A 15,690-nucleotide genomic window follows, 5' to 3' on the forward strand; every position below is an offset into this window, starting at 1 on the left:
GCAGTTGACATGATCCAGAATTGCTTTGTTTTTGAGTGTTTTCAGGTGGAGAACTTTTGTTAAGTACTGTGGTTTGCTGGCCTTGTTCCTCTAGGGGTAGGAACAACATGTTTAGGGACTTTGGATCCCTTGATTATTGACATTTCATGCTCAGTGATGCAAGGCACAAAAATGTCTATAACAGTTGCCCCCTAAAGTATGAGGCCGTTTATCGGGTGAAATGCTTTATCCAGGAGGGTCCGAAGTTCATCCATCTGCTGGGAGGAGACTTGTAATAAAATACAATACAATACATTATGATGCATTCTGCATTCATGATCTAGCTGAGGCGGGCATTCCCATGCTCAGCTTTATAAATTCATTTTTGTACATGGAACAGACGATCGTCTGATTGTAGACTGATAATTTTAGTGAAATTATCATCCTTTGAGTAGGATGATCATCTGCTGCAATGATGTACATGTCAAATGTCTTTATTTTTTCTGAATATATATCGCAGCCCGGATGGATGAAACTAGATCCGGGGTCTTCAAACTCGTTCGATCTTCACTCTAAGTACAAGTCGATCCATGTGAGAATTGCGCTGAAGTCGAACATGGAAAGACATCGCTTGATTACCGGTCAATGATGTAAACCGTTAACAAGCGCGAGAGGAATCACCGATAATGATAATGACCCTCAAGGTACTGCAGTACAATTCACGTGGTGTGAATAAAGGACTTGGCGTCGAACACCACGCAAAATCTTCTGGTCGAAGGTCATTGATGTATACCTGTCGCCGGAAGTGAGAAACTTGCCATTGAGGCATGCAAGCTTCAAAGTACTGAAGGGGTTGTTCCTAGATCAACTCCTTGGATAATGAGCTGATGTCGACAAGGAGCGATACGTCAAAGGAGGGCCTTAATGAATCCCACATCAGTGACACGGAACGGAGCTAATGATTTTAATGGAGGTGAAAACAATCTGTGACATATGATTCAGGGTGGCGGTCATGAATGGATGAAGGATAATGTATGGCAGTGGATGGGACCCGGTTGACTCTTTCTGAACGACTTCTCTTGAACATATGGCGACACTGATGCGATGGATTGGTAGCATTACCCCAAATATGGATGGTATGGCAAGACCATGGTGATGTGACCGGTGAATGAAACAACCCAACCCGAATGTGATACGGAGGAAAAGTGTCATGTTCAAGAGCGACCTGCTACCATCAAAGTTTTCTTGATTTTTCCCAATTTTTCCCCAGTCATTGCTGACTAGTACCTCTTTATTTTTGTCAAGCTTGAGGAGGATAACATATGCTTGTTCTATAACCTGCCCTTCGGGCAAGCCCATCGCTATGTTTTAACGAGCTTAGCGATAGGGAAACTCGTTCTCGTCTGAAGACAAGTTTGTCACTATTTAATCATTTTAACGAGTCTAACGACAAGGATAACTTGGTCCTTTTCATTTTTAGAGAGTCTGAAAAGGTACGTAAAGTTAACTCCAAAATTCCTTTTTCGTCATCTAATCCCTTAAGTCCGAAAAAGTATAAAACAATACAAAAGGGATGAGTTTTCGATATCTTTGTTAAACTCACATGGATAGCAAGACAGATATGAGAAAGATAAATCAGTGAGTACAATTTTTATTAACAATAGATGTACATTTATAGTACAATAGGTGACTCTTGGGATTCAGATCCCAAGGTCTCTTGGACTGCTTTGTCCATTCAACTTCCACGCTAACCCTTTAGGATTAGGTGTCCAACATTCCCCCCCTTAATCCGAAGGGTTATGTATGAGTCCAAGAAAAGAGCTGTAATACAAAATGTGCAAAGAATGCATGGCAGCACTAGGCTGATTGTGCTCTATGAAATGTTGGTATAAAGGGCGGTGGTTTAAGGATGACCACCAACACTGGAACGCTTAGTGCAGTTCCCGGAACTCTTCCAAAACTGGCAAGAAACTGAAGTTTTCTGCTAGAGGAAGTGATCCTATTGTTTTAAAGAGGGAAACCTTCAACCATAAAAGGGAGGTCTTACCCCGCATAAAAGGTAAAACTTCAACCTGAAAAGGGAAGTCTCAACCTGTGATGGTTTAAGGATAACCAACAACTCTGGAATACTTAATGCAATTCCTGGAACTCTTCCAAAACTGGCAAGAAGCTGGTGCCTTCTGCTAGAGGAAGTGTTCTCAATCTGTGATCACGGGCATCTTTGTCTCTGGCTGCAACTCTGAAACTTGTGTGGCAGGTTGTGGCTCAGGCTCGCTTGATGTGACTTTGAAGCTTGTAGATGACCATCATTTCCCCCCTGTCAGATACAAGGTGAGAAGATGGAGAAAACTCAATTGCAAGACTGTTCAGTACTCTGGAACAAGTTCTGACATGTGTTTGGAATATCTTCTTGGCTGTTGATGCCCATTGCCAAGAAGCGATCCATCCAAGATGAATCTTTGTTCTTGCAGGACGTTTGTTTTTGAAGCACCTGTGTGAAGAATGGTTGGTTTTATGACAGTGCTCACATGGATGAAGATCAAAACAGTGATCTTTCATATGGCCAACTCGATCACAGTGTTGGCATTTCACGATCTGTTGTTTTTGTTGTTGTTGTTGCTGTGGAAGAGGGGCAGAATCTGGAACAGCTGAAGCTGAACTGTCATGAGGAGCAGGTGAACTGTCATAAATGAATCCAGCACTCTGAAACTGAATGGGCTTGGCATAGTCTGGAATATGAAAGGACAAGTCCTTGTCATATCCAAGACCAGTTCTGTGCTTGTTGTGGACAAGCTGTTCCCAAGGTCTGGTGATGGGCTTGGGAAGTGCAGATTGAGTTTCTGCATCTGTATATAGAACTGCTGCTTTATTTGAATGAACTGTACCATTATTAATATGCTGCTGATGGGTGGTTGTCTCAATGTTCTGAACAGAAACAGGTTCAGAATGGTGTCTATTTTGATGTAGCTCTTCTTTCTGTAGCTGTGATTCAAGTTGTAAAAAATCAATTTTTTCATGTACATCTTGTAAACAACTATGAATATCGGTGAGAAAATCCTTGCTGATTTTGACTGTATTATCCATAGTAGAGAGTATTAAATTGTTCACTAACTCTAATATTGCACCGATTGGAGCCATTTCTAACCTCAAAATAATAAAACAATGAGGAAAAGATGGACACCAAATAAACTTCTGGCAACAACTTCAAATCAGCTTGCAATAGATTCAACATACAGAGAATGGTGATATCCAGAAAACAGACTCCTCATTCAAAAAATGATTTTTCTTCAATTCACCTGAGAATTTAACTTCCAACAAAGCATGCTCCATTCTTCAGCAGGATCCAACTACATTCACAAAACGCATCATCACTAGTTCCTCCCTCTCAAGTATTTTGTTACAAGGTACAGCTGTTCAAGGACAGGCAGTCTAGCTGAATGTTTTAATAATTATAAGATTCCCAACTGTACATTTACCACCATAAATTTGAACTGAATGCTGTTCTTACTTTCAAGTTCTGACAAAAATCAGACTTAAGAAATATCTATGCCCACACTACTCCCAGTGCTCACAAATTAAATCCTGTGTACAAGAATACTCTCCAGCAAGTGTATGAAACCCTCCTCATTGGCACGTGCAAAGAATTTATTCAAACAAGATAGTCAAAGTCATTGATATCTTAGATTTGAAGAACATGAGGATTAACCCAGTCTTTATTACCGTCGATCCCTTGCGTGATACTCCACAATTGCGTGCATATCTCAAAGAATTTCATGCAAAAATAATGGGGTTGACTGGACCTGTAAATGCAGTAAGGCAGGTAGCCCAATTGTACTGTGTTTATTTCAAAAAAACTGATGAAGAAGGATCGGATTACCTTATTGACTGTTCACATAATATGTACTTGAAGGATCCTAACATGGAATTTGTGAGAATGTTTGGGCTGGAGTATAATGCAGATCAATTGACTGATGCTATAGCTTATGAACTTATATTTCTAATGACATAATGCGCGTGCGCAAGGAATAATGGATTGAGTAATCAAACACATATAAGACATGGGCAGATTTCAGCAACTCCACTGGTCTACAACGATTTCAGCAACATCGTCCTGAAGCGGGTTCACAGTATTTGAAGCGGGTTCTGCTGCCGCTGCCGCTGCCTCCAATCTTGGATCAAGTATTGGTGGATACTTTAAACATATAGCATAATAAAGTTTGAAATTCACAAATCCTATAAGAGTCTCATAAAATTCTACAAATGTCAGCATAACACGAAAATCAACATCAGCATTCCGACTTTCATTAGGTTTATTCTTGATACCCTTTACTTCACCTTTAGGACCATATTTCTCCGCTTCAGAGACACATTGCATGTGGGCTTGAACACTTTCTCGGTTGAATATGAACCCACAGTCAATACATGAAAGCAGACATAATCACAATCCATACGCGTCGAACTGGGCATAACCATCATATAGTCGCCGATCAGACATCCATACAGTCACAAAATCAAGCGTCCATATAGCTGCCCATCAGACCATATAGCTTGTTTGCAGAGCAAATACGAAAATGGTTCTGGAGCTTAGGCTTTTTGATGTTCTTGTCCGTGAAGCATTGCGTACTCTTAGGAGTCTTGAGGTATTAACTATAGACCGTGGAACTTTAAGTGACGCATTTTTCAGCTTATTGGCCGATTTTCCTGTGTTGAATCGGTTGGTAATCACTGAAGCTGCTTTGGAGAGAGGCGGTACTCAAGAGATACACATTCATCATGAGTCTTTGCGTTATCTTGAGGTTATGCGATGTCGAGCACTTCGAATCTCTGTCAGTTGTTCTCTGCTGGAAACCTTGTCGCTTAAGCGCTCAAGCATTTCATCTGCCATATTGTCATGCCCTTTTCTTCGAGAGCTTGATGTATCTTCATGCCATAAGCTTTCAGATCCAGGAGTTCGTGGTGCAGCTATATTATGTCCATTATTACAGTCCTTGGATATTTCCAATTGCTCTTATGTTAGTGATGCTACACTCAGAGAAATTGCAGCTGCTTGTACAGATATCCGTTTTCTTGATGCGTCCCACTGTCCAAATATTTCACTAGAGGCTGTGAGAATGCCAAGGCTTGTTGATCTGAGGATTCATAACGGTAGTGTGCAGCTTCAGAAGAGCAGGGCGCAGGTACAGCGCAGGGATGATAGAATTAATGGAGCGTTACAGAAGACTAGGCCAGCTCTAGTCAGCACTATTCAAGGCAACTCAGACCAGTTGCTCAGTAAAACAGGCCACTCATCAAGGCTCTGATACCATGTTAAACTCACATGGATAGCAAGACAGATATGAGAAAGATAAATCAGTGAGTACAATTTTTATTAACAATAGATGTACATTTATAGTACAATAGGTGACTCTTGGGATTCAGATCCCAAGGTCTCTTGGACTGCTTTGTCCATTCAACTTCCACGCTAACCCTTTAGGATTAGGTGTCCAACATTCTTTAATGAGCCGAACAAAACAAGCGCTTGATCTTTTTGTGCAATAATCCCTCAGGTCCAAAAAGATTAAAATCTAGAGGAGGGATAGCTCTTCCTGTCCTTTTAACGAGCTGGAAGGCCAAAACTCAGCAATCTTTTCATATTTTACGAGTCAGTTGAAAAGAGCTTAAAGAAGACTCGTCTTTTGAGGAACGAGTGATAAACAGGGATAGCAACTGATTCCAGGTACAGGTTGGAATTTTCCAATCACGGCAGTGTCACAAGGATGGCTAGGTGAAATCACTCTTCACAGTTGTTCCTCAAAATGGGTAAACAATCATATGGAGGTGAACGATCGGCCAAATGAAAGTGGAGGTGGCAGGTGCAAACACGACCAAGGTTTTTATGGCTGATAAATTTACGATCATAGTGGTTATTTACCGGAATAGGTTCATTTTTTAGATAAAAATGAGCTTAAACTCTGGAGGAAACATTGCTCACTTCTTATATTTATTTTTTAACGAGCATGAAGACCGCGTTAAAACTGCTTGGATATTGCGTTTATTTTTTAACGAGCATGAACTTTATGCTAAAACTGCTCGAATACCCAGTCTTTTGATAAGAGTGTCTCATGAAAGATCCCATTTTTTATAGAGCTTGCGTCTTACCAAAGCTATGCTCACTCTCCTTTCTTTATACAAGTTAGGAAACGGCTAACCCAAAAAACAGATAAATAACCGCTCTTTGCTTGCACTCCAAAAGGTTTGCATGCCCCCAGGTATAAAACAGAGTTTCAAGGTTACCTCTACTTACCCTCCGCCAAAACATTTGTTTTAAATCGAGAGAGGCTTACCTCTTTCAGGTTACCCAAAGATTGTCTCGTTAATCTTTCAAACAAAACACTTCCTCGGCAATGTCTACCGAAGCAGACAAGGGTGAATGACTGGTGCCAAACACGTAACTTTGACAAAAGAATCCTATTCTAGAACAACCCCTCTTCCATCCACGGACGGGGTACGGACTAGTCATATTCTCCTGCGGAAACCTACCCTATACCCAAAGTTCCCTGCCGAAGCAGACCAGGATGCATGCCCCCTGGGTTCCAGTCATATCCTCCCGGATTACTTGCGCTCATCAGGAGGACGGACCGTGGGTTGAGACACTTCTTGCATGAATAGACCATTTAGGGATGGCACATGACTATTTGCGATGTGTGATCCGGGAAACGAAAGTTGGTCCACGAGCTTGACCATTCTTCCTTCATGCGGAAAACACATTACTCTAAAGAGTGAGGAGACTACAGCTCCCATGCAATATATATAGTCTCGTCCAAGGAGTAGGTTATAATCCAAGGGTCCTTGAACGACCATCACGTTCATTTGAACGGTCTTCCCTTTCAATGTTATAGGCACATTGGGGAGGATCCCTAAAGGTCGACTGGTTCCTTTATCAAAACCTGATAGATTTCTCATCTCAGGTAAAAGCGCCGGCGAACCAAGCGCTTTCCAAGCAATAGAGGAAAGGATACTCACAGATGCCCCCTCATCAATGATAGTGCCAGCCATTACCATTCTGTATATTTGACAAATAATTCTGAATGGCACACTGGCTGGCAACCGGGGTCTGCCTAGTTGGTTCCAATCAAAGGACACAACCAGGTTGCTTGGTGGTGGGACCGAATATACGGCCGGATAGCGCTCTGATGAACTTCCTTCCTGCGACAAAGGAATGGTGGCATTGCCCCCTTGATCATCAGAGTCAGTGCTGATGAAGAGAACTTGGACGGTGTCGTCTGTATTCTCCTCTGTGATGGTGTCATTCGAAGATGGAGCCTCTGAAGGCAAAACTGGGTCAACTGCCGTATCAACCTTTTGACTTTCGTCAAGCATGGATCCAGACGGTTCTTCTTCAATGACAGGTGCTTCGGCTGACCATCTAAGTGGCTCAGCCGGATTCTCAACTAGTGAGGGACTTGGCAGGAGTCTTTGATATCTAGGAGGAAGATTCGTTCGTAAAATCGGACGATCTTCCAAAACTCTTTTTGCCTCGTCTAAGAAGGGACAACGGTGGATGGCGTGATCGCCTTCACACAGTCTGCAGGGAAATTTAACTTTCCCATTCTGTCCTGGAGTTTCACTCCCACTAGTTGACGGTGAGCAGTCGACATGGCTATCAGAGGTCGATGCTCACGAATTGTGCAAACGGGGGGACCAGTCTCTTAGTATCCGTGGGATACAGGGACAATCTCTATGGAAGTGGTCTCCCCTGCATATGATGCATGGCGATTTAGGCCTTACAAGTGCGGTGTGTGGATTTTTGTTAGATGACATTTGTTTGCCCCCAGTCGCCTTAGGCTCCTTCTTCTTCTTTTCTTTCTTCTTCTTCTCCTTCTTGTCCTTAGGAACCTGATTTTTTGATCGACCAGTTCCGTCAAGCGAAGAGGAAGGAGGGGAGGAAGATGAAGTGGAAGGCTGGGAGGCAACTCTTGTCTGATCTAACTGTTGACTCGACTGTTCAGGAGTGGTGGTATTCTGAACGACATTGGTCAAAAAGAGCCAAACTGGTAGGCCAATTGTCAGTCCTGGAAGCGACAATGTGGCCATGTGGGGCGCACCAACATCTCCCCAAGAGGAGAAGGGACTAGGATTTCCACCCAAGGGAACTCCTTGGTTGGTGTGCTCCATCTTTTCAACCTAAAGATCAACGTAGGATTAAAGGGTGATTGTTCCGTTTAAAATAAATTGTTAACGACGCTTTTAGACACAACTTGCTTTTTCAGTTTTAAAGAGTCGAGAAAAAGCTAAAGATGACTCTAGTCTCCTTCGATGTTTTAACGAGCCCGAAGTGACAAATGCTCGGATGGACTTTTTCTGTTATAGAGTCTGAAAAAGGCCAAAAGAAATTGCTCTGGAGATCTAGGTAGAGGGTGTGCCAAACCTTTCGCAAAACCACAGAATACTTTTTACAGTACGGGTGGTCGATCTTCGTGAATGCTGTGTTCACTGCATTGCGATCAGTAGGGCGACCGACACGGCTTCCTAAGGATAAAAGATATATGCCTATAGGGGTCTCCCAATATATACGTGACGGTACGTGGGAGCACAATCCGTATTAGTGCCACCGACTCTCAGGAGGAATCACCCACCTTCTTCGAGATCGACAGTCACTATGTTTAACGACGCCGGAACACGTCTCTAGCCTAGACCTCTATGTTGTGCGTTATGTTACAAAGCATTGTTAGGTTCATTCAGTTTATTTTAGGTTGATCTTTTTAAAGTTTGCCTTTCAAGGTTCACAACGAGATGTATGATACGAATTCCTAAATGCAGTCTAAGATGATAAGCAAGCTTTTCAATCTTTCAACTTTGAAAATCCTAGCTACAGAGGGAAAAGAGAGCGACTATCTTTTCTCAAAGAGAAATCAGCACACTCTAATGCACTTTCCCTAAATCCAACATGCAAACTTATCAAATGCAAAATGCACAATGCAGGTGTTTGTTTTCACTTTCTTAGTATAAATGCCTACAAAGAAAGCTTTTTGCACAACTTTGAATTTGCTTTTACAATGATCAAAATAAACAAGTTCACTTTCTTCGAAATCAACAAGGGTAGAAGAGATTACAATCACTTTGCGATTTTCGAAATAAAGACTCGTTTTGATATTTTGAAAAGAACAAATTCAAACCAATAAGCAAAAGTAAACTATAATCAATCTGAACAAACAGCCAATGAACTCTCTTCTAAGATCACTTTCAATCAGATCTGAATCAAAGGCTACAGAAAGACTACTTTACTCATGCAAAGGAAGACTGTAAATGACGCCACAAACACATAAAAACATTCACAATATTTTTGTACAAAAATTGGGGCGGAATTCAGGCAAAGAAAAGGTTTATCAGACTAGCACCTATACTGGTTAAAGGCTGCAAAAACAGAGATCAAAACAGGGCAAAAGAGGACAAAGAACCCCAGCTGCACAAGGCCACACTGGTTCAACAGGTCCAACACTGTCAGTTTGACATTCAGCGCAGGTAGCCCCTTCAGGACCTGCGTTGAAATGCAGACTGCCTTCACAGTGCCTGCGCTGAAGAGAGAAACTCTCGTTTCCCTTGGTTTCTGGGTCACAAAATGCTCAAAAATCAACTGTTTCAGGCGAAATCAGAAACACAAGCAAGGTATAAACAGAGGGATGCTTTGATAGGGTACTAAAGACTATCACAAGGGTCAATCAAATCATTTGTGGATCTAGTTTAGATCATAGACAAGTCCAACATACTGGATCAAAGCAGCAACTTTTACTTTGCATCCGGGAAAGATGCAGTTCAAGAGTTGCTGTCAAGTCTATGAAGTAAGTTGCTGTCAAGTCTATGAAGTAAACAAATGATAGAAACACAAATGAAATGAATAAACAAGTTCTTCCCCAGTGGAGTCGCCAATTTTTTGTGGGGAAAAATGCCTATTTAGGACGATCCTATCCACCTAAGGTGTGACAGCGCCTTAGCAACAAACGAATACAGCTATCATGATTTCTTCCTTTATGAAATATGAAAGAGAGGAGATCGGCAGACTTACTGTTATCTTCCGGTTGTCCCTCGAACTAGATCCTCTTCTCTTTGTGTGTCCACACCTACTTGCCTCCTCGCTTGATCAAGAGAACAGCTACTTGAATCCCACGAGATCACAAGAGAACAGCTACCTGTGACAAGAGAACAGCTACTTGCAACAAGAGAAGAACAAAATACAAAGGCAAATATACATATTCATAAATGATTCAGGATTAGAAGTAAATCAAATATACCAATGAAATCATACAAAGTACACCAGCATATAGGAAAGAATCAAGATAGCTTTATTGAAAGTAACAGGGTTCAGGAAGAGATACAACCCATAGGGCTCCAACCCAGCATCTCCTTCCCAGCAGAATGGAATTCCCTCTTCAACTCCTTTCAAAGCATAACACACCCAATATTTCTAGCCACAAACCAACAGCAATTCTTTGCAAATACTAAATTCCAGCCTCCCTAGACCTCATGAGAGAGATCTATATATAGGAGTTTTGGAGAAAGGATGAGTCAGCTTGAGGCTGGTATGAAGCTGACTAGTGTCCTCTCCCACTTCAGTTCTTGAGTCCACTTGGAGGTTCTTACTTCCACTTGGAGATTTGGAACCTCTTACTCATCACCAGTCAAATTCCCTGATCCAAGTGTCATTTTGGAAGCTTCCTGGGCATTGACACCTTGAGGAATGACTCAGCCACATGTCCAAACTCGCCCAGCGCAGGTAGCCTTCTTTGCAGTTGACATTCAACGCAGGTAGACAGTGGAGCAGTTGACATTCAGCGCAGATGCTCAGTGGAGCAGTTGACATGATCCAGAATTGCTTTGTTTTTGAGTGTTTTCAGGTGGAGAACTTTTGTTAAGTGTTGTGGTTTGCTGGCCTTGTTCCTCTACGGGTAGGAACAACATGTTTAGGGACTTTGGATCCCTTGATTATTGACATTTCATGCTCAGTGATGCAAGGCACAAAAATTTCTATAACAGGGTGAGTGAAAGAGGATGCATGAATGGATAGGGAGGTAGGGTAGGGGTCTGAAATAACTCGATGACTGAGGGATGAAGTGATAAGAGGGTGTGGAAAGCTAGCTTGTCTTAAAGAGGGCTGAGGCAATGGAAGGGCAAGAAGGTAGGGTGACGTGGACAAAAGAGTAGTTGTGAGACGAGGGATCTAACTTGGAGATGGAGCAGTTGGCCTGGACGAAGCTTAGATGGATGAGAGAGTGATGGAGATGCACCGCACAGTGTATACTTAACCAAATCAACCACGTCCTGCACACAATCAAAATATTAACTAATCTATCCTAACTGTTAATGAAACCAATGAACAGCAACGTTATTTCTAAAGAGAACCATGTACAACACTGAAGCAAAGAAACATTCCAAGAGGTCTGAACGCATGAATAACTCCTACAAATGAAAACATTGCACCAAAGATTGCATGGGTAAGCAAACTAGTGTTTTTGTTGGGCAGCACTGTCTGCAATTCCAGCCCCTAGGAAGAGGTGAAAATGAGAGTGCAGGCAACCCTTTTCTAGAGCTCCTGTCAATTCTTATCTCATTACTTTATTCTAGATATCTGAAGCAACTCTAATTTTCAACAATGACCTACTTAACCACACAACGAAATCAAACTCAACAAACTGCGTTTCAAATGCATACAAGGAAAATCATAATGCTGAAAGGAAAGATATCAATACAAAGAAGGAGGCCCTAGGCTCTTAGGTTGGGCCCAACCCCGAGAGCTATGGCTCCTCTAGAAACTCAGAGCTGAGATCAAATCTGACTGCTTCCCATTAAAAAATAATAATCATAAGTCAAGAGTCATGCCAATAATGGCTACAAAAGAAAAAAACAGCGCTGGCAGCTTGTAGTGCAGAATATGCAAAAGTTTTTCCAAAAGTTCTCTTCGAAAGCTGAAGCCTTATCATTTATACATCACGAGGCCCAAGCTGGCCTCCTAAATCTATGGGACTTGGCTGACCAAACTGGGAGTGAACAGCTGCTTCCACAAAATCTGTTTGGCTACCTTCTAGATCCGGTTTTGGTGGCTTTTGGAGCTCGGAGTTGGGGGTGAAGATCCCGAGGAAGGCTATTTAATGCCATAGACAACCCCCCTACGAATCCTCAACCCCAGCTTGGCTGTCTCCTAGTCCTTGTCTGCTCGGTTTTGCTCCAACATGTGTCAAAAAATCCTGAAATGAGCACGCGTTAGCCACCTAGGAATAGTGACTACCCTTATTCGTACAAATGACACAAACATACTAAAAAATGATGCATAAGTTATGAAAAATGAAGGATTGAGCAAGGGTAGTTAGGCCAAATGAGCCCAAAATGTTACCAAATTTGGGGCTCATCATCACCCCCCAGCGAAAATGATTTCTCATCCCTGAGCAACTAATCCAGCTCCTCGTCCTTCATTGCTTTCACCGCCACTCTCACATCCCAGGCTTCTGAAGTAGTATCCTCCTCACTGACATGGAACCCAACCTTCCTTTCCACCTCTTCCCACTGCTTATGCTCTTATTTCTCTGTGCTGCCTTCGATCAATCCTAAAAGCAAAGGTGGGCTTAGCTTGAGGCCAATCCAGCTGGCTTGGAGGTTCTGTATGGACTTCTTGTAGAGGGGCACTCGTACTAGAGCTTCCCTCATTCGAGTTGGAGTGTGATATTCCCTGATTTTGAGGCTGTGGGACAATGTGTTCCACCGGCGGGTGCAAGCATGAACACAATTGTCCCCTAATAGTCGCTCCATATCCTCGAAATGTGTTATAGCCTGAGCCTGTTGATCCATGTATTTCAATAAAGCTTGAGAGTCGGTTGCTAAGTGTTGGTGGGCTGATATCAATGCAGTGGGGTCCCCTGGCTCTGCTCTAATTAGCAGTGGCTCATGTAACTCTCGGTTCATGACCTCTTTGACCTCTGCTGCTCTCTTTTCTTCATGGTTCAAACATGAGGCAAATTCCATCAACTGCATATCTCCCACGACTGTGTTGGGATCCCATGAAGTCACATTAGGAAGGGCCAAATTATGGAGATAGAACTCCGATAGCTTGGCCTTGTCCTCTGATGAACTGCTATTGCATAACTCTGTGAACTATTGGGGGTCTTGGATTTGGGAGATACCCCTCTATGCTAATGCATTAATTTGGAATTGCAGCCACTGGTCCCGTAGGTATATGCCATAAGATTTGGCCGGTTGTCTACATTGTAGAGCATCCATGGCCCAACTGGCCATGCAGGCCAGTTGTGCCTCTTTTTGTTGCAACTGCTGTTTGAGAGCTTGTATCTCGATTTGTGCTTGCAATTCCCTTTCCTGTAGATGCTGGTTTAGCTCCCCAAGACCAACTTGCAGTCCTTCTTTGCCTTGAGGTTCTGCTGTAGTGTCCTCTAATGCTGTGCCCCTTTCTTTCCTCTGTTCCTGTAGCTGCAGTTTGAGTTTCTCATTCTCTTCCTGTAGGAATACCCGCTGGCAGTTTCCCACGTGTTTGGCCATAGCTAATTCTCTTCGTGCCTCCTTGAGTTGTTCCTCCAAGGGGCCTATATCTGCCACTCCTTTAGATTTAGCTATCCTCATCCACGTGTGGGTTCTCACTCTTTCTTCCTCCAACGCAAAGAAAACGACACTGTGAATTTCTGTGGAATAATTTTTCCAGCCTCCAAAAAGTTATAATACGAGCTCAAGCTTGGCTAGGGACTAGGTTCCGGAATATGCTCTACCTCTTCTTCCCTCCGTGGCTCTACTCCGTCTTCCCTTGGTGGTGATGTGGCTGCCTCTCCCTCCATTCTTTCGGTCTCCTTGAGCCTGGCCAATGTTTCCTGTAGAATGGCCTCAGCATCCTGTAGAGGGGTTTCTGAAGTCAACCTTTCCATCCTCTCCTTCCAAGCAGTTGTCTTTGGGCTCCCCCGCTCATAAGTGAATGATATTTTTGAGGGGGACCTCTCCCTTGGCGAGGTAGGGGTGTCTTCTATGGTAATTGGGTCGCTGGATGGAGGTTGGGGCCTGCTTGTTTTGATTCTTACACTTCTCCTTGCTTTGAAATACAGAGGGGTCTCCCTCTTTCATTTTTCCTTTGTCTTGGGAGGGGTACTTAGGGTGGCCAGCACAGCTGCTGCCTCCCTCGCGAGGATTTCGGCCATCTTCCCCTTCTGTGTTCCTTTCTCAGGACTTCCTGTAGAAAGCCCTGTAGCGGCTGATTTCTGGCTTCCTGTAGAAGCCATTTTTTATTTTCCTGTAGAAATAGGTGGCACCGTTTTAGCCTGCTTGGCTGAGGGTGCTTTGTCTTTTGACTTTGTTGAGGCTGCCTTAGAGGTTCCTTCACTGACGTGGACTTGTTCAGTCCTTTCCACCCTGCTCTGTAACCTTTTCTCCCTGGGTGTTAATGTGGGTTTGTCATCCTCTGTTTTGGCAGCCAGGTGTTTCTCTTGTTTCCCCTTGTGTTCTTTCTTTGGTGCTTTGGCCATGGTTTCTTGGCCTTTTCCTTTCTTCTCTATTTGAATTGGTTCCTTCTCCTCGCTGCTGGAGGGGGTGAGCTCCTCAGCCAAAATTTTGATGTCATCATCCTTAGTCAAGTTTCGAAAGGCTTCCCACAAGAGAGGGACGGTGTATGTGTGGAGTGCATCCTCCACGAGGAGCTTAATGAGCCCATGATGGGCTACCTGGTCTGGTGTTCCCTCTCGTAACTTGGTTGCACATTCAGTCATGGACTGCAGGAGGAAGTAAGGAATACTCAACTTGTTTTCTGAGGGTAGGTCCATTTGGTGCCTAAGTTCTGTGAGCAGCCGGAAATGGTATCCATACACGATGCTGAATCTCCCCTCACACGTGATATACTTCATAATTTGGAGGTTGACCTCACTCCATAGCAGTTGTAAGCTAGCTCTTCGAACTCCGTTCTTGTCCTCTGAGAATTGCCCTTCCGGCAGAAGGAACTCCTTCTTAGCCTTCTGGCCCAGTTTTCTCTCCTCCTTATCCCACGGTACCCCCATCGGGAGATCAGTGACTCTGCTGATGAACTGTGGGGTGAGTCTGAGGTTCAAACCTATCAAATTGACAACGGCCAGCGTTTTTGATTTTGGCTTCAAAGCTCGCAGGAATTCCTCTGCCACCTCGTCATCGTAACCTTGAAGCTTGTCGCACAACGACATCCACCGTGCACGAGAAAACAGGTCTACCACCTCAGCGTTTTCCCGTAGCTTCTTTGAGTCTGTCAGCTCTTTCCTAATGAACCCACCCGGCATGGTGAAAGCTTGCTATGTTAGCTGGAGCTGGCTGGCGCGTATAACAAGATGGACCTTTGGGATTTTCTTAGACAGAGCGCAGAATTACGCCTCTGTCATGCACACAGTTTGTGAATTCACGACTGTCTACATGTGAGCCTTGACAGTGGCTCAATTATGAACCGAACCCTGTAGAAAACCCCGCATATACATTATGACGATAATTCTCATGCAGAAGTAAGACGACGCTTGCAAATTCATGCGCAGACTGTAATTTTACTTTTTTTTTATGACGTCGACTTCGCCACCCTTCGAACCAATTGCATGGGAGGACTAGGTTCAGGCTTACCTCGTTCCGACTTGCCACCTTTGACGTGAATAGATTAATTTCCTCCGTAGCGGTGAGCTTCCTGTAGCACAGCTTCCTGTAGAAGTCGTGCACGGGTTCTGGAGAGCGCGTTAGTGGTTC

General features: G+C 43.5%; 2 pseudogenes; one reads left to right on the forward strand and one right to left on the reverse strand.

Annotated features, from left to right (window-relative positions):
- Nucleotides 1-3,309, reverse strand: part of LOC149262110 (nuclear pore complex protein NUP58-like) — a 28,851-nt pseudogene extending 25,542 nt beyond the window's left edge.
- A 364-nt stretch (nt 3,310-3,673) lies between these two features.
- LOC149262111 (protein HCC2 pseudogene) lies at nt 3,674-3,988 on the forward strand (annotated as a pseudogene).
- Nucleotides 3,989-15,690: the final 11,702 nt, after the last annotated feature.

The sequence above is a fragment of the Pinus tabuliformis genome, chromosome 6 (assembly GCF_031772625.1).
Source record: "Pinus tabuliformis cultivar Carrire ecotype Pingquan chromosome 6, CPIR1, whole genome shotgun sequence".
Taxonomy (NCBI): Eukaryota; Viridiplantae; Streptophyta; class Pinopsida; order Pinales; family Pinaceae; genus Pinus; species Pinus tabuliformis.